Here is a 26,620-nt window from a genome sequence, read left to right as displayed (position 1 = left end):
TTCAAATGTAATACCATCTATTATATAGTGACCCACTTGAAATCTACCGTACAGCAGAGCAACATCCACGTACCCACATTTTTTATTACGTGTTTCTTATATTATATAAATTTATATTATATTATAATGCATTTAATATAAGGTAGTAAGTACCTAACTACAGTGCCTAAAATACATCTAATTTCAGGGGACACACCACACACTTATTAATGTAACTGTTACTTTTGGGCTTTGACAGTTTTCAATAGCAAAAAAAACTTGTGGGGGTTGTAACACACAAAATCATCCCCCCCCCACTTGTTTATACCATTTGTTCTGTAAGTGAGTTAGTGAGATAACTTATTAAATAATTATTTTAAATCATTAAAAGCAGTAAAAGCCGAGTGTAGTAAATTGAAAAATATTTAAATATTTTTGTATGTTATCATCATCAATTAGAATATAATTCATGTAACGAAATAGCTTATACGAATATTCAAGGTTTTTTAAAATCAAATTTGATTATGTTTAGAAAATAATATTGGGCCGATAGCCAATAGGCAAGAGGGAAGGTAGGAGAGTAGGAAACCCTTATAAAAGCAGACCTAAAAACGGGAAAGGGGCGCTTATTTATCAATTGATCATGGGGCGCACCGGGAAAATTCCCGGTGGACCAGTACAAGCATAAACATGGATCCAAACACGAATGTGTAATATTATTATAGTTATAGGTGTCAAGATTTTTACACGATTATTATAATATTATTAATTATTCATTCAATAATATTTCATTAATAATATTGCGGAAGCCGAAGATTGTTCGACAGTATCATAATATTATGTGACCGGCAGCTACAATATATCGACTCTAATATTATAGTTGTTGAACGGATCTGGCTCGATCGATCGTGATACGTCCCGGAACCAAATTTTCTTTTACGTTTACACGCACAGTTACGCGTGGCATTGCTGTCCTCGGTGATCTGTGCGGCGGATACGTAGTTCCGAGTTTGTCTTGTTCTCTGAGTGCAGTGTGCACCGTTCTCAACATTGACAGAGCGTCACCACCGGACAGAGGCTTCAACAGTACATCCGACTAGCCTATCCGGTAAATCGTGCATTGTTTCTTCTGATGGATTGAATGTTCGAATGCGTGTTCGAATGTAGTTGATGTTCAACACGATCATACACGATTATTGTTGTTATCGCAATTGCTAGTTTATAACACTCCCTATATTTTCAAAAGTTTGATATTTATTTGATGTCAGTCGTAAACTATGCTGAAATAAACTCCCTTTACTTAAAGGACATCACAACACGAAAAACGAGTTTGCTTGGATGATTTAAGATGCTTTATTGGCAAATGGCTTTTAATCGACTTTCATTATCTCGTTGAATAATAATTTTTTTAACTTTTTTTACCAAACATTTTTCATTATTTGGTTATTGGTTTCACCAATAAACTAAAATAAAAAAAAAAAAAAATTGTGTTATGAGTCCTTTAAGAACCAAGAATTTGTATTTTCAAAATGTAAAATGAACAATGATTTATAAAAAAATTAATTAATAAGATAAACAGGAATTGTTCTTGCAAGGACGGCTATAAAGAAAGTTCTTTAAATAGATCTTGATCAACTGAATCTAGTAGAACCTTAAACCTTTATGGGTCTATATATGAGGCTTTATGAGTACCTAGAACAAATATTTTGTGGAACAAAAGTCCTCAAAAGTGTGATATAAATATTGGAACAAATTATTATGGGAAAAAAGGTAGTGATCCGTTTTATATAATATAATAACTAGAAACATAACATACAACATAATTATTATGACTATTTCATAATAAATTTGTAATATCGTAATGGGGATTTATTCCTATAAATCTGATAAGTTTAAATAAAGATCGTGCGTGCTAGACGTGACCGAATCCGCCGTTTGTAGTAGTGGTGGGAGAAGGAACCGTAGACGTCGTCGCCGTCCTTAGGTGGCAGCACATTACGGATGAAAAATTAAATTTGACAACAAAAAACATGCCTACGAAGCAGAACAAATACAAAGGTTTAGAGTGATTTTAGAGAAAAATACCAAATCATCAAAATTAAAGAACACAACATTATCTAGGGCATGACCTATCCATTTGTAGATTAAACAACTGAAACGATAGGTATTTAAGATTAAAAATTAAAATTTTTGACATTATAAAAATATTGTATTTCTGTTAAAAACTTATAAAAAGCCAAACGGATATGTCATTCGCTAGATAATGTTGTGTTCTTTAATTTTGATAATAGATTGTACTACGCTAATTATATTACTTTCGGAATAAAATCTATATTTTGAAAACATGTTTTTATACCGAAATATAGCTGCGCTGACACATCCTCTTAATATAAAATATCCTAGGCCGACAGACTGTCTCAGCTCTTAATCGAGTCAAAACATTTAATACCTATGACCAATATTAAATGTTAAAATTAATAGTTTATAATATAATACCTATATTTACAACCTACATAATATATTTTTATAATTATTAATTACTAATTATATTATACAGGAGATGTACGGTCAAAAACCTGAAAATTTAATACAAAAAAGTTAAACAGTTAAAAAAATAGTTGAGCGTAAATCCACAATAGTAGATTATGAGCGTCTAAAGTTATAAGGTTGAGAAAATTATTTTCAGTTGTAAATTCATAACATTTTTTCTCGACCGTCGACGCGCGTCCGTCTCCGTCAACCGTAGTCACTCCCATTGCCGTTTCGGTCTGGCCTCGCCGGCTGGGCAAGGTCGTCAAGCGGCCGAGCAAACGCGCCAGCGGAACTCGTCAACCCGCGGGACAGGTCGGAGAACGTGCAGAGGTGACCAGTGGCCAGCAACACTGCATATCGGCACCAATCGCCATCTCGCATTCTCCCCACCCCCCTTTGTTTATTGTGTCTATCCTGTCCGTTGTATTTTTTTTTCTTGAAATTTTTTTAAATTATTTCAAATTATTAAATTTGTTCAGATATTATTATTATTAAAATATTATATATTTTAAATTTTTTTTTAGCCAGTGTGCTATTTTTTTCGAAATTGTTGTTCATACATTTTCTTACTATTTTTGGTGTATATGTAATAAACATATTTTGATGTGAACAAAAAAAATTTCTTTTTTTCCCGTTTTTTCGAGTGTATAATCAATTGTTACAGATTTAACGACTAAAAAAATTGTTAAAATATATATTTTAAATAAAAAAACTCGTTAGTCGATTATGCAAAGTAATGACCGTGGACCTGCAGTATAAACGCTACACGGATATTATAATATGTCCCAATTTAAGCCATCAAACACTAAAGGCGACCAAAACTGCTGAATAAATCATATAATACCAAACGCATTACACCAGCGGATACGAAATAAACGACCAAAACCAATACAAGAATTGTAAATAATAATAATATAATATTTATTATGTAGAACGTGCAAACGTCAATATAGTCGAATAGTTAATACAAAATAATATTTAAAAAAATTCAAGATTGGATTTTACATAGGTAAAATAATAGTATAATTTTTATATAATATAATAGAGCTGCATGTCAAAATAGTTTTGAACCATTAAACCCATAGGCGCGTGCGCACGGGTGCAGCGAATACTGCTTTCGCTGCACCTGACAATTTATTTTAGATTTAGTGGGCTGGTAGATATTTATTTGAAAGGTATACATAGAGTGAATAATTTTAAACACATTAAGTTTATAAACATATTAACTCTCCGAGCGTCGCTGGCAGGTCAGTCACCTCGAATGAAGTTTGCCGAAGTAATAAGGGCAGGCTATCCGACTTCGTCGGATAGAGGACAACGTGTGACTTCGATGTCACGACAACAGGTATGCAACGTTAATTACTGCTGCAAAAAACGCAAATTAAGTAATAAATTACGTGAAAAAAAATGTAAAACATTTCGGGCGTCCATGCAAATCATATAGCCACCGTATTTTTTGGGTGTCCAGCAGGTCAGTTACCTCAGTTATTTGGGTAGGCAATCCGACTTCGTCAGATAGCAGACAATTTGCGACGGCCAAGTCACGTCGTCAGGTAAGGAATCCAACTGCGTCGAATCGCGGACAGCGTTCATTACTGTCGAAGGGGAAAACGAAATCGAACCTTCCGACGCATGTCTGTATATAATATAGGAATACCTACGCAACGGCGGCGATATACGCCGGTCTGCTTTCCGCGCCGCCGCCCCACCACGGAACATGTCCTGAATGAAGTGCGGCCTATACATTTAGCGGGGAATGTGAATAAGTCGTTAACGGGGAAGGCAGGCGTGTCAAAAAGGGCTAAAACTCGAATTTTGAAAAAAAATCAAAAATGTTCATTAAGTACGAATAATATGATAAGGCGGAAGTGATAGCAAAAGGTAAACCACGAAAAAAAAATGGTTTAATACGGCCTCCACAAATTAATCACAATCCCGGAGGCCGTCATCGAAACCACGAGCCGCGTGTCATCCGCATCAACGCCTTACCTACCTACCTACCTACCTATACTGAGTTGATAACTGGAGTCAGATCTATGACTCTTAAACCGTTTCGTCGTCCCGGCGAATTACGAACGCGGTTTAGACGTATGTCAAAGGGCGATGCGACCGCGTCGGACAGATGACGACCGGCTCCGCCGTCGAATACGCGAAATTCGTGAAAAAAACGAACCCACCGACGCATGTATTTATGCCTGTATATAGTAATACCTACACGACGGCGGCGATATCGGCCGTCTGTTTTCCGCGACGCCGCTCCGCCCCAGGATTCGTCGCAAAGGAAGTACGGCCGCGCATGGCCTATAAATTTAGCGGAGAACGCGAATACGTCTTCGACGGGGAGGGCAGACGTATCAAAAAGGGCTAAAACTCGAATTTTCGAAAAAAACCGCGCGATGGTGGCGCTCGGTTTGCAAGTAATCTCCGCTGCGGCGGGCCCTACAGGAAAAAAGTACGGCCGCGCGCGGCTTGTAAATTTAGCGCGGAACGCCAATAAGGTCCAAGCATGGACGCGGAAAGTCCTCGGACGGATAAAGACGAAAAATCTGTTTTCAATATTCTATCCTTAGCTATAAAAGTTGAACATTTTATAAATTTTGAACTACAAAATAATTATTAAATTATAAATTTGATAAATTTTGTCAACATTTGAACTTAAATGCTTATAAAAAAAAATTGTGTTTAGGTATGGATTTTTCATACTTTTCATTTGATTTTTCAAATAATATACTTGGAACCTTATATTACATTTTCAAGCTTTTTTACCCAACAAATAAAATTTTATTAATATTTATAGAAAAAAAACTAAAAAAATTTAAAACTAACAATATCCGTAAACAGCTCAAAAAGAATCAAATTATTTTTAAATTTTTATCGTGTATAGAAAATGCTAATACAAACATTCAGTGAAATTTTCAAGTATCTACAGTCATTCGTTTTTTAATTACAACAAAATAAGAAAATCGTTACACGAGAAATCGAGTGAATATCAAATGTTGTAAAAATATGAATTTCAGACGCTCATAAAAATTTAATTTAAGTTTCTTGAAGACATTTTTTTTTTTGATAAAGGTAGACAAACTTATGAGTAATCTTATATTAAATTTTCAAATCTTAGATTTAAAAAGAAATTTTTTATGAATTCTTAACTCAAAATAATTTGTTATTTTTCGTGATTTTTCCGTATTTTGTCAAAATTTGAACTTTAAATGCTTATAAATAAAAACTGTGACTAAGGATTTTTAATTATTTTCTTCTGGCTTTGAAACAATAACCTAGGAGCCTTCTATTATATTATTTTCAAGTTGTTTATCAAACAAAGAAAATTTTATTGAAATTTATAGAAAAAAAAACTTAAAAAAATGGAAACTGAAAATGTCCGTAAACAGCTCAAAATAAGTCAAAATATTTGGAAAATGTTATGGTGTAAAGAAAATGCTAATATAAATATTCAGTCAAAATGTCATGTACAAGAAAAAATAAATCAATACATTCATCACTTCGCTCAGAATCTATATTGCTTAATACTGCAGGTATTTTAAAACTGTTAATGAGTTTCAACATCCCCACGTTCCCTTACACCGGATGCAAGGTCAAATGAATTCAGTCATTGTTTGATGGGCACTTATAAGAAAGCTGTAAGTCATAGGTTTGTAACCAATAAAAAAAAAAAATATATGTATGCATTTTATTTTTATTATTGGATCTTTTCCGTTAGACATATAAAATTAAAGTCGTTATTAAGAGCCGATGTACGGCAGTTACCCTTTGAACAACTGTCGTATATTGCAGACAGTCGTCAAAATAATATTATTTTATATATATGTAATATAGGTGGGAATATTTTAAATTGTAAATTATTGACATAGGTCAGGCCAGCGAAGCAATAATGTGCTGAGGCGACAATAATATTTTCTATATAACACCGCCGTACACGCAGGCACGACCCCCCCGTTGTCGCTGAGTGATTCGGCGAGGACGTAGCTACGACGTGCGTGTGAAACGCCGATCGTAGTACGGGCTAGGCGATCTGAATTTGCTAAGTGTTTTATTTAGGTTTGTTTTAAATACAATAAAAGTGTTTCCGACCTGAAAACCCGAGTTAAACATTATTTTAGTCATTTTTACGTTCTTACCTTTTATAGGAACAGCGCCGGGATATACGTACTATGTGTCAATGAAGTTTTATTAAACTGAATAGTGCCAAGGTATATGTAATCTTTGAGTCATTTCAACTAGATAGGAACGAACTAAGAATTGACAAGCGCCTACCATCGTACCTCAACGAGTTAACAGTGCCATTCTAATTAACTTTAGAGAGTGTCATTAACTAGAGAATACGAGGGTAAGGCGATAGTTGGTTTACCGCGTATTGTCTAATACTGGTGATACCACACAACTTGAGGTGGTGTTGCATAGCAAGTCGAGGGATATTTTCGATTTTTTTTGTCCGAACGCAGCGCAGTGAGCGAGTGGCAACGTGGGCATCACTGACGTCCACCAAAACTTTACGGGGTGTCCCGTAAAGTAGAAAATGGTAAACGTATAACGAAAAGATCCTAATTATTTTTTAATGATAACATTGAGAGTTAATACAATAATACATTATTAAATAATTATGAAATAGTAATAATCACCTTGTTTCATAGTTTATAATTATTTATGTATACAAGTTTCAATGTGACATATTATTTTGCTGTTGTTTTGATTGCAATATTGGCTTTAAATCGGGGAAAATATTGGACAGAACAACTCGCATATCGTCCTTAACACGTTGACGGACAGTAAATAGTAACTACCATAGCAGTCATACTAATTGAAGTAGTAATATGACCATAAAAAACGTGCGTACATTTTACATCTCTAAGGAAATCACATTGTGTTGTTTACTTGTACAACATAAAATATTGCATTCTGTAGGTACCTATACCTAATTAAACGTTAAATGTTTATTACCAAACGATATTTTAATGAATTTGATATAACAGAGATACCAAATTTAATATTATAATATTAATATAATATTTGAAAATTATATTATTAATGCTCGTCATTTTACAACTTACCTATCACCTATTTGTACAAACCTATGCCCCACGCACTTATATATATTATCTAATATGTATAATATATTTAATTGTAAATTGCAATGTCAATGACATCAGACATGTACAATTATAAACCCTTAGTGGAGATATTAAACTCATCGTAAATACTACGGTTTACGAGCAGCGTTAAATATTTTAGAATATTTTTACTCAACTAAAAAAATAAGTATAAATATTCTATACAATTGCGACTTGCAGAAGTAGACCCATTTTAATTAAGTAGGTATTAAAAACATTAAAATTATTTCAATTAAAATAAATTATAGCTATATAGGATAGCTAAATATTAGATATATATTCTCGACATTTGCATAAAAATTTTAAATAATAACCTACCCATATAATATTTTATGATGAATAATGAATAATATTATAGGGATGATAAACTAGATTTGGAATCTCAAAAACCAAACTATTTTCATCTGCAGAAACACGGTCTAATCCAGTGTTTCCCAACCTTTTTTTACTCAACGCCCCTTTTAGATTTTAAAAATCTCACACCGCCCCCCCCCCCAATCAATTTTTTAAAATGATAAATAATTTTTTGATATTATTTAAGTGTCTATAAATATTATACCTATATAATTCTGTTGATTACATTAGGTATTTTATTCTACGTAGTTATACATTTCATTACAATCAGTTATTATAAACAAAAAAAATTTAAATGATAGATGAGCGCCCCCTTTAGCGCCCCCCTCATAAAAACGCCCCCTTCAAAATAAAAAATGCCCACAAGGGGGCGGTAGCGCCCACGTTGGGAATCACTGGTCTAATCATTACAAGAACATCTTATAAATTAAAATTTAAATATATTCTTTTTTATTACGTTAATATTATAGTTTAGACTTTAGGGATAAAAATATACAATATAATATCGGATGAAGGATACGTTATATATTGTTATACATTTATTAACATGAACTGTAAAAATGTATTTTGACTGAATTAGCTTATTAAATAACATTTCTGTATGCGTAGCTGGTAGGTACATATGACTTACATTTTTTACAATTTTAATTTTTTCCTTTTGCTTTACTCCCAAATCACTAAATATTTCCGCTCCCCACTGGAAGTACTGACTTATAAAACCAACCTAAAGGGAATAAAATGTACAAGTATCTATATACAATGTATTACACTATTACGACATTTGTATTTACGTATGGTAACACATCAAGAATGAAATTATTGGAATCGATAATTTTATCTACAACCATTGTCGTTTCCCATAGATTATTTAGATATAATGATTATAGGTACATAGATATAGAGAAAGATATAGGTATCTATTATCTATGTTATTATAGGGTATAATACTATGATAAATCATATGTTTTTCTCAAGGTGTATCAATACACCTTGGTTTTTATAAAGTTATACACAGATAAGACATTTTAACAAATTTACGCATTTGCAAATGATATCACTCAAAAACTTTAAGCATTAAATTTATTCTACTTGACACAGCTAAATAAATATAAGATATAGTGAACTCATTTAAAACAAATAATACATAAAAGGATTTTAATTGCATAATATAAATTCAATTTGCAAATGGAATTAGTAGGTATCTATGATTATTATTACATACTTTTAATTTATAAACTGAAAATTGTTGGAAAATACAGTTAAAAAAACTAAACATCTTTGATATTTTAGTTTCGCTATTGTGACTGTCACTTTGGGTTTTGACACGATTCCACGTTTCAGCACCACTCGCTTCAGTCAGTCTATGCCTCAGTTCCGGCGACCGGCACTTAAAAACTAGTATTAGCCACCCACTGTTGGAGGTGATTGTGATACGAACCGTTAGCATATTTATTAAAAGTTACGATCTGAACTCTGAATAGCAACGACGCAGTTTTGGCAGGGGATAAACATATATGGACACATTATATGAACTAGAAAAAGATCCGATCGTACAATTTCCCCTGCTGGAGGTTCCAGTCAAAACTCATCGAGTGCCGGTCCAGGTAATTTCACAATAAAAAAACTAAAACAAATTAAATATACAATTTTAAAAAAAATCATAAATTAATGTTAATTAGTAGGTATTACATGGAGAACGGAACTCGCTCTACGTGTTTTGGCTTAGTCAAAAATGATCGGTCCAGCTAATGAAACAATTCTGAAACGCGAGTCGATCCGTTATCGACTAGTCATTAAATACCAATTATTTATTCATACATATTATGACACTTGGCATGAAAAATTACATTGAAAATTGAATAGGTACCACCCGTTATATGAATCATTTCCTTTGAGTCATATTATATACTCGAGTATAGGTACGTCTTCGTCGTCATCAGGTGGTTCAATTATGTAGTAATCCTGCTTACCTGACTGCAGTGTACAATGGTCGAATTAGTTTTTCAATCAATATCTGGTATGCAAAGTCATCCAAGATTATCTAATCGAATATAAAATATCGAAAAAATGTATCAATACGTAACCAACATAATAATATTATCATAAAATAGTGTAAAATGTGAAAGTCAAAATACACAATAATGTTCAGACAATATAATATAGGTATGAATAAATATTAATATGATAATACTAGACGAACGTAAAATACAATAATATATTGCAACACTGCAACTGTTGTTATATAATAATGACATAACAACAAGAAAAAGTATAGTTTAAATGTTTTATAGTTATATACAGGCCCGGCTTAAGGGGTAGGCGACATAGGCGCACGCCTAGAGCTAACTTAAGCAGCAATTTAGTAAGAGGGTGGCATTTTCAAAATACTGATGATATTATATTGTTAGGGGCAAAACCCCTAAATTTAAAATTTTGCTGTGTAAGTCGGCCCTGGTTGTATTATTATGTAACAATATAAGAAAAATTCGATAAGTTAATAAATCTAATTAATAATATAAAAATTTGAAAGATTCCAACAAAAATAATTGTTATACATGAGTTTTAAGTATAATGTGAACACTGAACATATAAAAATATATTATCAAATGCGTGATAAAATTAAAAAAAAAAAAAATCAGTTAATCATAATATATTGTTACAAAAAAGGTAATTAAAAGATGAAAATATAAAAAAGTATTATACTATTATGAAATTTACAGCAAAGCAGTAAATAAATCATAAAACGAAATAGAGAAAAATTTCGTTTAATATACACATAACTAATAATAAATTCAAAAAACTTATATTTGACGCATTATTAGAAGTACATAAGCATAACGAAAAAAGAAATTTAATAATATAGTATACAAATCATGTAACAAAATACAAAAATGATCGAATCAGCAAAAAATAAAAACAAAGACATTCAAAGTATTATTAATTAAAATGTTCAAATATATTATTCAAAAATTAATAATAATTTTTATTTTATTGGTCATAAGCCTTACAATTGAGGCCATTAGCTGTAAGATGGTACTGTAAGGTTTCTGGTACGAACTGGAATGGTCGGAGGAACACGTTTTTGTGTTTGGCAGAACTTTCTAGTGGGTACCCGTAGGTATCCGCCATGCCCTGGTGGAGGACACTGTGACTGTCTGAAGAAAATTGACACCTGTCGCTGTAAAAAGTTTCTAATTAAATGTTTTTAAATAACCAGTTTCACTGCTAACATCATTGATGCTTATGTTGTCAATGCTTCTGTGTTTATCTAAATATTCTAGAATAACACCTTTCCAATATGCATTGTATGTAATTTTACCCAAGCCGGAATAGGGTTTTTATTAATCACCAATCAACAGACATCAGCGTACTTTTTTTTGAAAAAAATATAATAATCTGACTTTTATCAGAATAGTAATTTTCCATTCGAATAAAACTTAATTACAGTCTTAGATCATATACAATATCTGAGATCAGAGTATACTCTTACTCGAGGAAAAAATAATACCTAATAACTATCAGAAAAAATGTATAGATAGCAAACTGTAATTAATAAATAAAAATACAATGAATTACTTAAAATATTACGATTTTATGAATTAGTAAAGAAAAAGTGACATATGTAAAAAGTTTTTCCTTTAAATTATAATAGAACAAATAGGCTTGGATGTATATCAAATGGCACGTACATTCAATATTTAAAATAAAGAAAAATTGATTGATATACATCATATTACTTACAATTAATAAGTGTCCATATAGCTGGTATGTTTACATAATTTTGTATCGTTATTTAAAAAATATACAGCATATACACGTGTAAAATATTATCAACTATAAACGATGATATCACAATCTGTGTTGACTTTTTTGAAAACTGGAATATAAAAACTGTAAATTCTGCACACCCGACGCAAGTCCAAAGTCATAAAATTATCGTGCGGGTGCTCGACTCATACTCGTAAAAACCGACTGGTCATCGTCATGCACCCACATCCGACTCCATCATCAGTTGAACTCGATCGCGTGCCTTCGTTCAGATCAAATCGTCCACCTTCTTGAGCTGGTCCTGTATGGCGGCAAACGTCTTGCCCTTGATCTCGGGAAGCCACAGGAAGCAGATGACTATCGAGGCAGAACAGCGACGATATCAGATAGTTGCGGTACATGCCACCGTCGTCGTCCAGCACAGTGTAAATCTTGAAGGCCAGGAACATCGTGACGGTGAGCGTGATATAGTGTTGACAGCGTAAGCCGGGTGTATCCAGGTACATGCCGGCCGCGCACACGTACACTAGGGTTAGCCACCCACTGTCCGTGGAATACACTTCAGAGGTTCTTCAAAATGTTAATATCCTAAAAAAAAATATTATATTAATTTAAAATCGTTTTTTTTTTTTTGTTATCAGGAAAAACTAACTTGGTCATTAGCTGGTGAAAACATAGTAAATTCGGCGGTGCACCTGTCCACGTAAAAGTACGCGAATACGGTCATGTCGAACACAAGGCACGAAGCGCACGACACAATCATCAGTGACCGACGGCCCACCCAGGCGACCAGCCCGGTGGACGGCTGCGCCGAGAACAGCGCCGAGCAGGCGAACATCAGTGACAGCCGGTTCTGCATAACGTACAAGTGCGGGGACTCGGGAATGGTAGGGGTTCGTGAGCCACGTGTATTCCAGGTAATTGCCGGCTGCGCACACGTACACTAGGGTTAGCCACTTGGAATGCACTTGATGAAAACTGCAGGTTATTCAAAATGTCGGTTATTCTAAAAAAAAAATATTATTATAATTTAAAACTGTTTTTTTTTTTTATCAGGAAAAACTAACTTGGCCCTCCGGTAAATTCTATGGTGTCCACCTCAACCTATCTGGTGCAATGTGAACTTGTTTTAATTCAATTTTCTTCTTTATGAGAGAATCTAAAACATTCCAGTCTATACATATTGTCATTTCTTTATAGATTTCCACAACCATGTGCAGAGATTGGAATATGTCTATAATATCTTGTCTCATTAAACCTAAAATAAAATTATTATTAATGTTATGATTGTCTCACAAAATTCTTATTAAAAAGTTTCAAATTAAATGTTTTTAAATTATTAGTTTAACTGCTTACATCATTGATACATATGTTGTCAATGCCTCTGTGTTGATGTAAATATTGTAGAATGACACCTTTCCAATACGCATCGTATGAAATTTTACCCAAACCGGAAAGAGGTTTTTCTGGCGTACCTGGTTGATTTTCAATTCTAGATAGACGATAACCTGAAAGGATAAACTAGACATGATATATGCTAAAACGCCTAGGTTAATATAGTTTTCACTTACTGAATTCGATGAGAATTCGTCCATACCCTTGTCTTCGGTACTGTGGCATGATTACGATACAAGCTACATTAAAATTTTCTTCATTTTGTTTGAGTTTTGAAAAATAACCAACCAAATGACAGCCCTTAACATGTTTAATTGAACATTATTACAATATAATTATGGTAGACAACTACATTATTACAATATAATTATTAATTACGGTAGACAACTATAAAAACACTGAAAATTAAATTACCGTCTTGCGACGGTATAGACAAAACCTAACCTTACAAAACAGTGCAGTGTTTGCACACTCAACCCGCAGCCGCATGACGGCTGTTGTTGCTGTCACCGTCGTCGTTGTCGAAACCGGTGCGCTTTCTGACCCCCAAGACAATTGTAAAACAATTCCCGCTCAAGCACGACACTGACCTGCCCCACTACAAATCAACAACAACGCCGGGCCATAGCCGATGTCCGTCACCATCATACAAATCATTTTCTTCTCTCAACGGCGTTTTACTCGACTGGTCAACGTTTTTTTCCACGGCTCTTCGCTCGTCACTTGGACGTCTCCGCGAATAATTGACACCAACCACGTTTTCACCGTCGACAAGAAATCAACCACCATACATTTTCGGTGTGTAGCCGTTTTTGTTTTGTTTGACACCCACATCACGCCGTGATGATGGGCTAAGTCCACTCACGAGGGCCCGAGTGACGGGCGAGGCTGCCCAACCAACTTCAGTCAACATCGGAACACCAGTACACCACACGTCCTAATATGTCTAATTTTTTTATTGGTTATTGTTTCAAAGGCATATGAAAAAAATTAAAAATCCTTAGTCACGGTTTTTATTTATAAGCATTTAAAGTTCAAATATTGACAAAATACGGAAAAATCACGAAAATTATCAAATTATTTTGAGTTGAGAATTCATAAAAAATTTTTCTTTTTCAATCTAAGATTCGAAAATGTAATACAAGATTATCCATAAGTTTACCTACCTATATCAAAAAAAAAATGTCTACAAGAAAGTCAAATTAAATTTTTATGAACGTTTGAAATTCATATTTTTACAACATTTGATATTCACTCGATTTCTCATGTAACGATTTTCTTATTTTGTTGTAATTAAAAAACGTATGACTGTAGATACTTGAAAATTTTACTGAATGTTTATATTAGCATTTTCTATACACCATAAAATTTTGAAAATATTTTGACTGTTTTTGAGCTGTTTACGGACAAAATGACTAAATAAATGCCAGTTCAATAATTTCATACCTACCCATGTATAGGGCGAATGCCGAATAGTAATTATGTAAGTCTGCGACCAGCGTCTCAACGTCTCAGTAGTCAGCTAGTGTAAGTATCTCAAAAAGTATTAGGTAGTGGTACAGTAAGTTGAATTAATTTTTGCCGAAAACATTGCAATTAAAAACGTTATCATTTGTATAAAATATTAAAATATAATAAAATACGATAAATGTACCCACGAATAATATTTTTGAATTACAAAATTGTTTACAATACTTATTGTCATAACTCATAAGTAATAACTAATATACATGTGTGAATTTCAATTATCTTAGACGGCAATAAATAATTTTATGATTTTACAAAATTTCAATGCAACGTACATGTATAAGCTTAATAAGTGTACCTATTTATTTATAAGGAGCAAAAGTTAGCTAATAGTTGTAGAATTTCAAAGTAGTGTAATATATCGATTTTATATTAATATTATTCTACCTATTATTCTGTTTAAATAAATAAAAAATCACATACACTATTAATACGAAAAAAAGAAACAATATTTCAACCATATAATTTTTATTTTTTTTGAGCCGAAAGAAGTTTTACACAAAATTGTCTGAATTAATGATGACATATATAAAAAAAAACTTATTGCTGGTGAGCAAAGGATAAGTAGTTTGACGCAAAATGGTCTGAATTAATGTTAATATATAAACAAAAAAAATTTATGTTTTTTGAGCCGAAAGATAAGGTTTGACGCAAAATGGTCAGAAAATTTAAGAATTTTGAACATGAAAAAAATATTAATATAATAAAAAAAAAAAAAAAAAAACACCAGACAAGACACAAAAGCGGGGGGATTGATACGTGATGGCGAGGTGCGTGCAGATGCAAAGGCCACTGGTCACCTCCATACGTTTTCGCGGCCGGTCCCTAAGGCGGACGAGTGTGATCGCTGGCGCGTTTGCTCGCAGGTGACGACCATCGTGACGGCTGGTTGGACCCGACTGCGAAGGCCGCGGGAGCGACATTGGACGACGATTGACGGCGAGCGGCTAGTGCGCGATGTCATGCGCGTCAACGATGCGCAGATGCTGAAGACGACTGTTGTGACGGCGACGACGGAGACACCAAAGCACTGAGCGAGCGAAGACAGCTATTTGGGGCTGTGGAATCAGCAGCGACCGGAGGCATGGCCAGGACGGCGGAATTACCACTGGACGAAAAGGGGAGAGAATCGTCGGACCACGCCACAACGCACCATGGTCCTGATCCACTCCGTGATTTTCGTCCTGGCTTTCCGACTCGGCCGGCGGGACCACCACTGGACGAAAAGGGGAGAGAATCGTCGGACCGCACCGCAACACGCAGCGCGGTCCTGATCCTCTCCGTGATTTTCGTCCTGGGGTCCAGTCGGCACAGTGTCTGCCGCGCCAATGGCCCCTCCGCTGCGGAGTCGCGCACCGCCGGACCCTGAAACATGATCAGTTTCTGCGTGTCAGGCGATGCAGCGACGTCGTCCGTGTTCCCATAGCTTACCTTAGCTCTATCGCTCACTCATCGTGCTTTGAGATCTCCGCCGCCGCTGTCACGAGTCGCCTTCGTGCAAACTGCAGCTGTCGTCGAAGTACCGTCGGGGCGGTATCGTTGCCCACGCTGGTCTAGCTAGCCGTCGTATGTCGTCGTCGTCGTCGTCCGTCCGTCGCTCCTCTCACGACCTACGCTGCTGGGCCATCGCCGAGCAGCCACAGATGGTCTCGCGTGTCAGAAACCGCGAGCTCGCGACGCCATCGACCACGACCTCGTCTTTCCGCGGGTGGCCGGAAAACGTACAGGGTGACTTACCGCCGTACACCGTAAAGTGCTCTGTCACGTATCAATCCCCATGTCGCCGCCGTCTTGTCTGGTGTTCTTCGGTCCGAGGAGGAGGGAGGGGTGAACTGCGGCTTCACTCTCCTCGGAAGCATCCGCACAGCATCAGGCGTGTGACCCGCCTCACACCCTTCCACGTGGTGGCCACTATTCGCTTTGCGCGTCCACGTGGAGGTGTGGGGTCCGCTGGTTTCGGTGCTTCCGATTCAGGTATCCTGGCCAGTCCATTTCCGTCCCTCTCTTTGCTCTCGGCCGGTGTCTCTATCATCTGTTCCGGAACTTTAACTGTCTCTGCGTCTCCGCTGGCCATAGCCTCCGATGAGTCTTCGTCGCAGACAGCTTCAACAATCTCACCCAAAAGGGTGTTCACGACGTCATCTGGGTCTTCTTTGTCATAGATATCCTCTGGAACTTCCTTTTCGTCCATAGGCTCTCGATGGTTCTCGTTTTCAATATCTCCTTGATTTTTGTCGTAATCCAAATGTTGCCCTTCGTCGACTTTTACGCAGACAGCTTCGACTATCTCACCCAAAAGGGTGCTCACGACGTCATCTAAAGCTCGGTCTTTCATGCTGTTGATGTCCTCTGGAACTAGCTCTTCATCGATATGCTCTTGATTTTCGTCGACGAAAAATTCGTCAATAAGACTGTGAATCATCTCCCTCAGGATTGCGTCTATATCGATCTCCGTCGTGGCCATGTTATTTTATTTACAGTGTTTTTTTCCGGTATAGTATGGAACAAGTATCTAATACTGTTGGAGACAAAATTGTAAGTGAGTTATAAAAACAATTTTGGTCTAAGCAGTCACCGAAAAATACAAACATTGCCCAGACGACGGTTATGACGTCGTTTATTGCTAGCCAGCGTGAGTACGACCGCATCGTTTATTTAACGGCTTATTTTCCCAAACATCATTATTATCGATACGTACTTATGCCTACGGGTAGGTACCTATAATATAATATGATTTTAACGAGGATTCGTCTTTCGAATTGTATTGGTGCTCGTCTTATACTTTTAGGTGAAGTCTTTTACATTCACTGGGTGGAACGATGAATGTATCAATTGTTTTACAACGCCGTGATTTTTTTTGAGTACGTGCGTACACGTTTAATTATAGTTCGGACATTTTGGCCGATTTATAATATTATTTGCATTTAATTGGTACTTTTAAAAGGTGTCAATATATTCTTTGTTATCATTGCTGGTTTTTTCGAACCTATCGAAATATATAAACGAATGATCGGGACTGAAAACTATGTTCGATGTACAGAAACTTCGAGATACTGGAGTTCGGGATACCGAGGTTGCACTGTTCCTGTGGCGCGGTGGTTGGCCTCTGTCATTAACGTGTTCTGAAGTTAAGCATCAGCCGGTGTCGCTAGTTCCCGGATGGGTGAGACCACCCAGATTTTTAACGACAAATCCTCAATACATATACACGTGCTCCAAACCGTACCCTTCGGCCTTCCTCACACTAAAAAACTGACTAAAAATACCATTCAGTCTAATGACCTAAGATTTCGAAGCCTTAATTCAATAATAATAAAAAAAAAACCTTTCTTAGAAATCTGGTTGTGAATTTAGCCTCGCTTATAAATAATATGCATAATATATTGTTATAACTGTTTGGTTTATTTTTTTAGTAACATATTTTCAAACAGTCGGCGAACTTTATATTATCTTCAAAGAGTTAATGTAATGGCAGAGATATTGGCACACTTTTCGTCAAAGTACGTAACTTTTTTTTCTAGTTTATCAATATTTTCGTTAAATAAATGGTCGAGCTAAAAATAATAGACGAAGTTTAACAATTACACACATTAAATGTTCCTAATATTAATTGTTCCTAATATAGTTCAAACTTTTGCACGGTTAATGTGATGATAGTATAACAAGATAATTTACATTCACCGTAAAACGCAGCCACGTAGGTACCATTTACTTTTTATTGGTATATTATACTTGTATATCGTAAACGTAAAGCGACACATTGCACGCATATAATCAGATTATTGCTGGTTGGTTTCTAAATATTATTAAATATAATATAAATTACAAATTTATTTATTACAAAAAAAACTTTCAAAAAATATAATAAAATTAATTGTAGGTTAATATAGAAGAAACTCGTCAAATCGAATATTATAATATGTGCTGGCTAATAATAATTTTAATATTATTTGTTCATAATATACAGTCAAAAGCAAGTACATGAATATTGTGTTGAACTATCGTGTATTCATGGTAAGTAGATATAATATAGGAAAATTAGAAAAATGATTTAAGCGTTTTCATTTAAATATTTGTAAACGATAATATAGGTAATGTATAAAATTTAAATCACAGAACTGACGGATTATCGAAAAAATCATATATTCAAACAGAAATCAGATAAAAATAAAAAATCCGTACTTATAATGATATTTAAAAAAATTAATATTTGTTTTCATTGTTTGTTTAGAAATACAAAAATCGGTTGAAATCCTAGTCTAAATATACAGTTACCGAAAGTTTAAATTGCAATGCATATTGTATAAGTACCTTTCAAGGTAGTACAGTGGCGGTTAATAACCTACAACCAATAACTGATAACACACGCTACGGATAACGGTTGGTAAAAAAAAACTAATCAAACAGGTCGGTGGTGACTAAAAAAATTTCATATTACCGAGTGTGTCGGATTATCGAGGTAGTTATTATGTATAAATACGGTTTTATTGAATAGGAATTTTAACCTATTACAGTAAAATCGATCGACGTGTTTACTGCGGAGTATACTCATTAATGGCAGGACCGACTCAAGCAAAAATAGTGAACTATAGGCGAAATCGCGAATTTTGCCACCCCTAACAATATAATATCGTCAGTATTTTGAAAATGTGTAATTTGTAAATTTTAAACAATTAGTGATTGTAAACAATGCTCAGTAAATAAGTAAACACGGTCAGAGGTGTCTCAAAACATAATCCAAACCACTTGTCTAGGATAGAGAATTAAAATAAATGTTAGTAATTTACGGCAACATTGGTACTACTCTGAACATGACTGGTAAATCGCATCTAGGAGGTGAAATCATTTAACATAATTCATGAATTAGATATTTTAATATTTATATGTTTTTTACAACTTGACAATTTCAGAAAATCATATTTATCCAACGATGAGTCAGAAGAAAATGAACAGATACATTAAGCATTTGGAGATGTTACAGTTGATGATTTTAATTCACGCAGAAAGGCCTTAGAAACTTAATAATGTCTAATTCACACACACACACTCATGTAAGTATATTACACAAGTCTCCGATTTAAATGTTTGTCAAAACCAAAAGCCACTTAATAGTTATTCTATACTATTAAGGTTTTCAAAACTGAAACATATGATGTACCACATACAAGGATCTAGGAAGTCGAGCCAATATATTGACAATTTTTCAGACGCTGACTTTCGTAGGGATAATACTGCTGGCTCAGATCAAGCCTTACAATATTGGCATGAATTATGAAACTTAAAGGTGAGAATATTATTGGTAGGTTTTCATTTTAAAGCCATTTTACTGTGTCATTAATTAACACACCCACCTGTTTAGGGGACACATTGTTTATGTAATTGTGTGCGTTGACTTATATTTGTATCGAATATAAATATCAATATAAATGAATAAACAAATATTTATATGTTACAATCTTAAAATATCCTTAGCTTGCTTTAAAACTATAATACAAATAAATGCTTAGTGCTTCTCTATAAGGTTCCTTAAAAAATTGATTTTGTTTTTTGGTGTAACTGAAAAAAATAACAACAGATATATGATTTTTTCACCGAATGTTCCAATTAGCATTTTCCATACACCGTTTTACTCTTTTTCAGCTAATTGTAGGGATAAGACATTTTAAATAGTTATGTTTTTACAATTAGTGTCAAAAAAAGTTCTTTGCTATGTCAAAGAGCTTGAAAATGTAATACAAAGATCCTTATAGTTACTATAATATCTGTTCAAAAATATTAAAGATACATAGCCACTATTTTTTATAAGCATTTAAAGTTCAAATTTTTACAAAATTCATCAACAATTTGTAAATTATTTTGTAGTTAAAAATGTATAAAATGTTCAATAGTCAAGGGTTAATATTTTTTTAGATTTTTCATAAGTATTTCATACTGTTCCTACTTGAAGCTTTTAAACTTTTAAAGTATATCGAATAAAAGGTTTTTGGTAAAATTTAATTGAATTTACTGTTTAACTAAAAGTAGAATAAATTACTTTAACAACAATACCATAAAATATAGGTACTTATATTGTAATATAGGCTGACACTCTTTGGCTCTTCGCTCAGAATCATTTTTTCGTATAAAATGATTTTATATCATTAAATTAAATTTAATACATCCATAATATTGACCCACCAGCCACTAACTACACAACACGTAATGTTCAGCAAAGCGATACCCACCTTTTATTATTATTTTAATTTATAGAATATAAGAACCTTAATTAATTTAATTAATAAGAAATTAAAAACACGATTCCTAGTAATGCACGACAGTAGTTACAGCTCTGATATGTTTTATTTGGGTCAAGGGTAGAACAACTGGAAATTAGAATCGTATGTATTCAATTTTTGAATAAAAATATAAATTCTTATAAATATCTAACTCAAAATAGTTAGCACATTTTCGTGATTTTACTTTCTAACTTCTGACGCCCATAAAAAAACTATTGTGGATTTAAGCTCAACTTTTTTTTAATTTCCACTAACAACAACTTGCTAGAAACGTATTCTAGGTATTTACATTTTTAAGTTATTTGACGGAGTGAAACATTTTTTATCGACATAAATTAAGAAAAACCTAAGTACGGTACATAAGTAATTTATTTTACTCCTTAAGTTACACCACTTACACCAAGAACCAAAACCACTATACAAAAAAACTGTTTTGGTTATAGAATACTTACTTACATGGAATCTTGTTTTAAATTTTCAAACCATAGCTATAAAAGTGGATTATTTTATACATTTTTAATACAAAATAATTATTAAATTTTAAATAAGATAAAATTTGAAGTTTAAATTCTTATACAAAATAATTGGTTAAATAATATCATTGAATTCAAATTTAATACTATCTATTATACAGTGACCCACTTGAAATCTACCTACAGCAGAGAGACATCCACTTACCCACCTTTTTTATTACGTGTTTCTTATATTATATACATTTATATCATATTATGGTGCATTTAATATAAGGTAGTAAGTACCTAACTACAGTGCCTAAAATACATCTGATTTCAGAGGACACACCACACACTTATTAATGTAACTGTTACTTTTGCACTTTGACGGTTTTCAATAACAAAAAAAAACCTGTGGGGTTTGTAATACAGAAAGATCCCCCCCTCCACTTTTATATACCACTCGTTCTGTAAGTAAGTTAGTGAGGTAACTTTTATAATTATTTTAAATCACTAAAAGCAGTAAAAGCCTATGTGTGTAGTAAATTGAAAAATATTTAAATATTTTTGTATGTTATCATCATCGATTAGAATATAATTTATGTAACGAAATAGCTTATAAGAATATTCAAGGTTTTTAAAAAACAAATTTGATTATGTTTAGAAAATAACATTTGGTCTGTTAAATAAACTGTAATAATATAATATTATATGTATATTATTATGTATGTAGAACCTTTTACTTACCAGAAAATTGAAAAATTACCGCTTTAAAGTACCATCTTGATCCAATTTGCTAAATATAAGATACATTATATTAAAAACTAAGCTTACCTATCAATCAACAATATAAATATTATGTGTTACAGTGTTAATTATATAAAATATATAATTTTAATAATTATTAAGGAATTTGGAGAAATGCAAATCCACAGAGATCAATATTACACATATTATCATTCTTTCCATTATATCGCAGTGTTTTTTTTATTTTGGTACCCTGATGATTATTTTTTTTCCCTGGTCAAAAAGTTTGATAATTTAATACAAATTCTCTCGGAAGATTTTACACTGGTTAAAAAAAAAACCGTAAGTATACCTGAACAAAATACATAGAATTTCCACAAGTCGCATTTTAACTTAACACAAGACTGTTGACGTTATATTTATTAATAATATTAACGCATAAAAACCAAATATTACATAACAAAACACACAATTTTATTCAAGTTAATTTACATATACAATTTACGTATTATACAATTCACGTATACAATATTACGGCAGCATAGTTAGGTATAATTTATAATCTTTTAGATAGGTATATACATTTTTTACAAAACATATGAGTATATGTACTCGATCATGTATCTATTCTATTGTATAATTGTTATAAATTATTTACTGTAATTTATTGGTTTAAACAGTGAAACAATTAGTAGGTACTCAATGCGCGTCGTACGATGCGCGATGGCAAAAGGCTTTCGGCGACAAAATATGTTATAACTATAATATAATATTGTTATTAACAATAACGGATACAGATCAGAATAGTATTTCAACACCAAGCTTACTCCAGCTGGAAATCTACACTCAAAATATGTGTTCAATAATGACACGTTTTATTGTAAATTCAACACCAGATTTCTACTCAATTTCGACCAATTTGGATTAGGTACGTATATTAGTGGTGTACCTAAGTAAATCATTATAGGGCAATTTTGCATTTCTTTTAAACCCACAAATAAAATATAATATTCTGTTGTGTACACAAAGTTACAATATAATAACGTATATAATATATATATATTATACATATATGTCGTAGCCACTTCGTGAATTCGATCTTTTCATGAAATTGAAACGGATTTCGAAAATATTTTATTAAATGGTCACTTTTTTACTCCAATTTAACATCGTGTACATTTTTTCACAATCTGGTCGTTCAGTTTGTGTACTGAAATACAGCATTTATTGCACGCGCTTATAGTTTGATTATATCCATTAACTAGGGGTGGACTGGCCAGGGCGGAAAGGCGGAGAAGTCCACCTGGGCCGGTCAATTTAGGGGCTCTAAATTTAAACTATAAATTTGTAATATTATGGTAAATTGGCTGTCTGTCGACTGCCAAGTAGTCTATTATTTTATTTATTACAAATTTACAATGTAACTTACATATTTTGTATGTTTATTTTATTGTTGCAAATGGACATAACCAAACATTTCCATAAATCTCATATTCATTCTAGTTTATGTCAAGAAAACTTAAGCAAGATAATTTTTGTCAGTAGAGAGCATTGACCTTATACTAAGTCTATGGTAGAGAGACTGCTATTAGAAGGCATTGACTTATCTGAAGTCGTAGAGTATCTTAAAAACAGCTCAAGTATAAAATTTCATCTTAAACTGATAGGTATTATATGATGTTAAGTTTTATCTAATTGATCATTAATAATAAATTGTAAAACTTTTTTTCACCTACCTACATCGATTTATCTTCCTCATATAAATTAAGTAATAATTAAATTATTTTACTATTTGCCCATACAAGGAATTATCATTTATTTTATATTACAAACAATAGCGTAGGCATAAACATGGCTAATATTCAAGAGAGCTAAAAATATTACTTATACAGTTTTACTATTATTTAGGTGGGGTTACAATATTCAAGTCAGTGAAAATTGGGAAACTTAGGTACATGTTTTTTTGGATTGGGGGGGAGGGGGAGGAGCGCGACAGCATCATCATATATATGCCTTTGACAATAAAGATATTGTTATTATTATAATACTTTTGGGCTGGTATATTTCATCTCCAACTCGGCTGATATAACTAACTCAGAATGCACAAATAAATAATAAACAATTTCACTGACAGTAGAGACTGATTTATTTTGTTGTGCCAATACACATTATTTTAATTAATATATTATAAAATTTTGTTCTATTTGGGCTAAGGCATTTTTGAGTTTGAGATTGATGTGTACACGAATCAACAGTTCTGGAACAAAACAAAAAATAGTCAATAAATACAATATACTTAAGTATAAAAGTATAGAATCTCGGTAGAATTAAATAATACATTCTAAAATTACAAAATTACAAAATTCGTTACACTTTACAGTGTTGTAAAAAACATAATTAAATACAGATAAGAATACTTAATGAATATATTATATGAGCAAATTAGTGGGTGATCGAGTAGTTATCACTCGATACATAAATGCCCCACCAGAAAAAAAATTGCCCCTGTATCGCCTCCCCCAATAAAAAATATCTGGCGCCGCTACTGTTCATTGTGATACAAACTATGTAAGCGCACCGTCTTTGTCGTGAGGTGTGCGTGGTGCAGAACTGCAGACTACTGTGCCACGACGATCGCGGATGGACTGAAAGGTGCGATAGTTATATTAGAAGGCTCAATTATGCCGCGGAAGTGTAGAGCACTGAGCAATGCGTTCGAGAATCTGATCGGACGACCCATCCGGAAACGCGCACGCCGTCTGACAGGAGGGACGCGCCGTTCTTTGTTGACCATATTCCCCTACAGTCTAAAGCTACGGTTTCGCTGCAACGTCAAACAGTGGAACAGCGCGGTCGCGACCTACGTCCAGACCGGCAGTGACGCCAGACGCTGCAGGGAGAACGTACCTCCAGACATCTAGACAAAACGACGCGACGTAGAGTTACGCGATAGATTTCGTACGGTGGTAACCGCAGGTAAGTGGTCCACTCGCTTTCTCCTCAGCCCACCGACGGCGAATGCAGGAGCGATAACCATATTACAGATGATAGTTTATCGATGGCGTGGTAACCATCCGGTCACCATCGATTCCACGCAACATCACTCTTTCGATCCCCATGTCGTTATTTTTTTTTTTTTTTTTGCTCACCCAACATCGCGTCTTTCCCGTGGCCGCTCCATCACGGCAGCTCTTTATCGCTACGTTCGTTTGTCCGGGACGGTCCGCGATAATATTATATTATGCGGTGCGGTGATATGTGGCCGGTGGACCGCAACTGCAGACCATAAAATATTGACATCCGCACCAAGTGCGCCGTCGTGTTCGTTGTGTTATTGACACGTCTTGTCCGATGATTTTTTTTTTATTTGTATACATAAATTTGTATACAATTTTTATAAATACGATTTACCGACTAGGGCACAGAGTTAAAAACGATTAACATTTGTTCGATACACTTCGAGGCACGCGTTTGTTATTATATGATAATACTACCGAGTTTGTGTAGCATGTACATTGTATATAATATTGGCGGTAATCGGACAAAAAAAATTCTTACCTACAATAGGAAAAAAAGTCCCGAAAAAAAGTTTAACAAAAATGTACCGAAAATCTTGTTCTTGTACACAATTCTGCAGCTGTGCTTTGTATTTCATTAGTGTGTCCGTGTACGTATAAAATGCTTGTACACCTATCTAATTATATAAATGTGAAATGAAAATCTCTGTTTTCGGTTATCTTTATTTATAATATTGTAGTTGCGCAACTGTCGAATAGATCGTGTAAAAGTGTTTGAGAAAATTCCTTAGACGCATCAAAGCGATATTATATTATTTTTTTCTTCTTCGGACTTGGTAGTTAACTGCGGTTTGTTTTAAAAATAGGCACAACAAAATATCAAAATCGATAAATAAAAATTCGTTAATTTACCGGTAAAAATCCAATATCGTAAACATTTTAAATTCAAACGCTCATAAAAATTATCGTTACTTTCTGGTAAATATTGTCTATTAAAATGTCTAATATAAGCTATGGAAATAATACTTTTATGAATTACCAACTGAAAAATAGTTTCAACATTTTTTATGAATTTTGTCAACATTTGAACTTTAAATGCATATAAAAATAATCGTGTCTATATGTATCTTTAATGTTTTAGAACTTACATTAATAAAGATTATAAGGAACCTTGCATAACATTTTCGAGCCTTTATAGTAAGTGAAAAAGTATTTATTAAGAATAATGTAAAAAACAATTTCTCAAGGCATTAATTTGCTCAAAGTGCTCAAACAGAATTAAAATGTAATCATAAATGGAAAATGCAAATTTTTTCACAAATTGGACCGTAAGTCCCACCAAATATTTATTCTGTGTAAAAGTCCTGGTATATACCATTTCTGATGTAACCCGACCTAAGACCTAACTGGGTCCTAACCTAACCCGACTGAATCGGGACTACCTTTAT

General features: G+C 33.7%; 1 long non-coding RNA gene and 1 pseudogene across 1 annotated transcript in view; one reads left to right on the top strand and one right to left on the bottom strand.

Annotated features, from left to right (window-relative positions):
- Positions 1–26,620, top strand: part of LOC132946686 (uncharacterized) — a 327,529-nt gene that overhangs the window by 61,406 nt on the left and 239,503 nt on the right. The gene's annotated exons all lie outside the window — the stretch shown is intronic.
- On the bottom strand, positions 12,845–14,067 carry LOC132946560 (uncharacterized; annotated as a pseudogene).

Source organism: Metopolophium dirhodum, chromosome 6, assembly GCF_019925205.1.
Source record: "Metopolophium dirhodum isolate CAU chromosome 6, ASM1992520v1, whole genome shotgun sequence".
Lineage (NCBI taxonomy): Eukaryota > Metazoa > Arthropoda > Insecta > Hemiptera > Aphididae > Metopolophium > Metopolophium dirhodum.
This window is presented reverse-complemented; position numbering and strand designations above follow the sequence as displayed.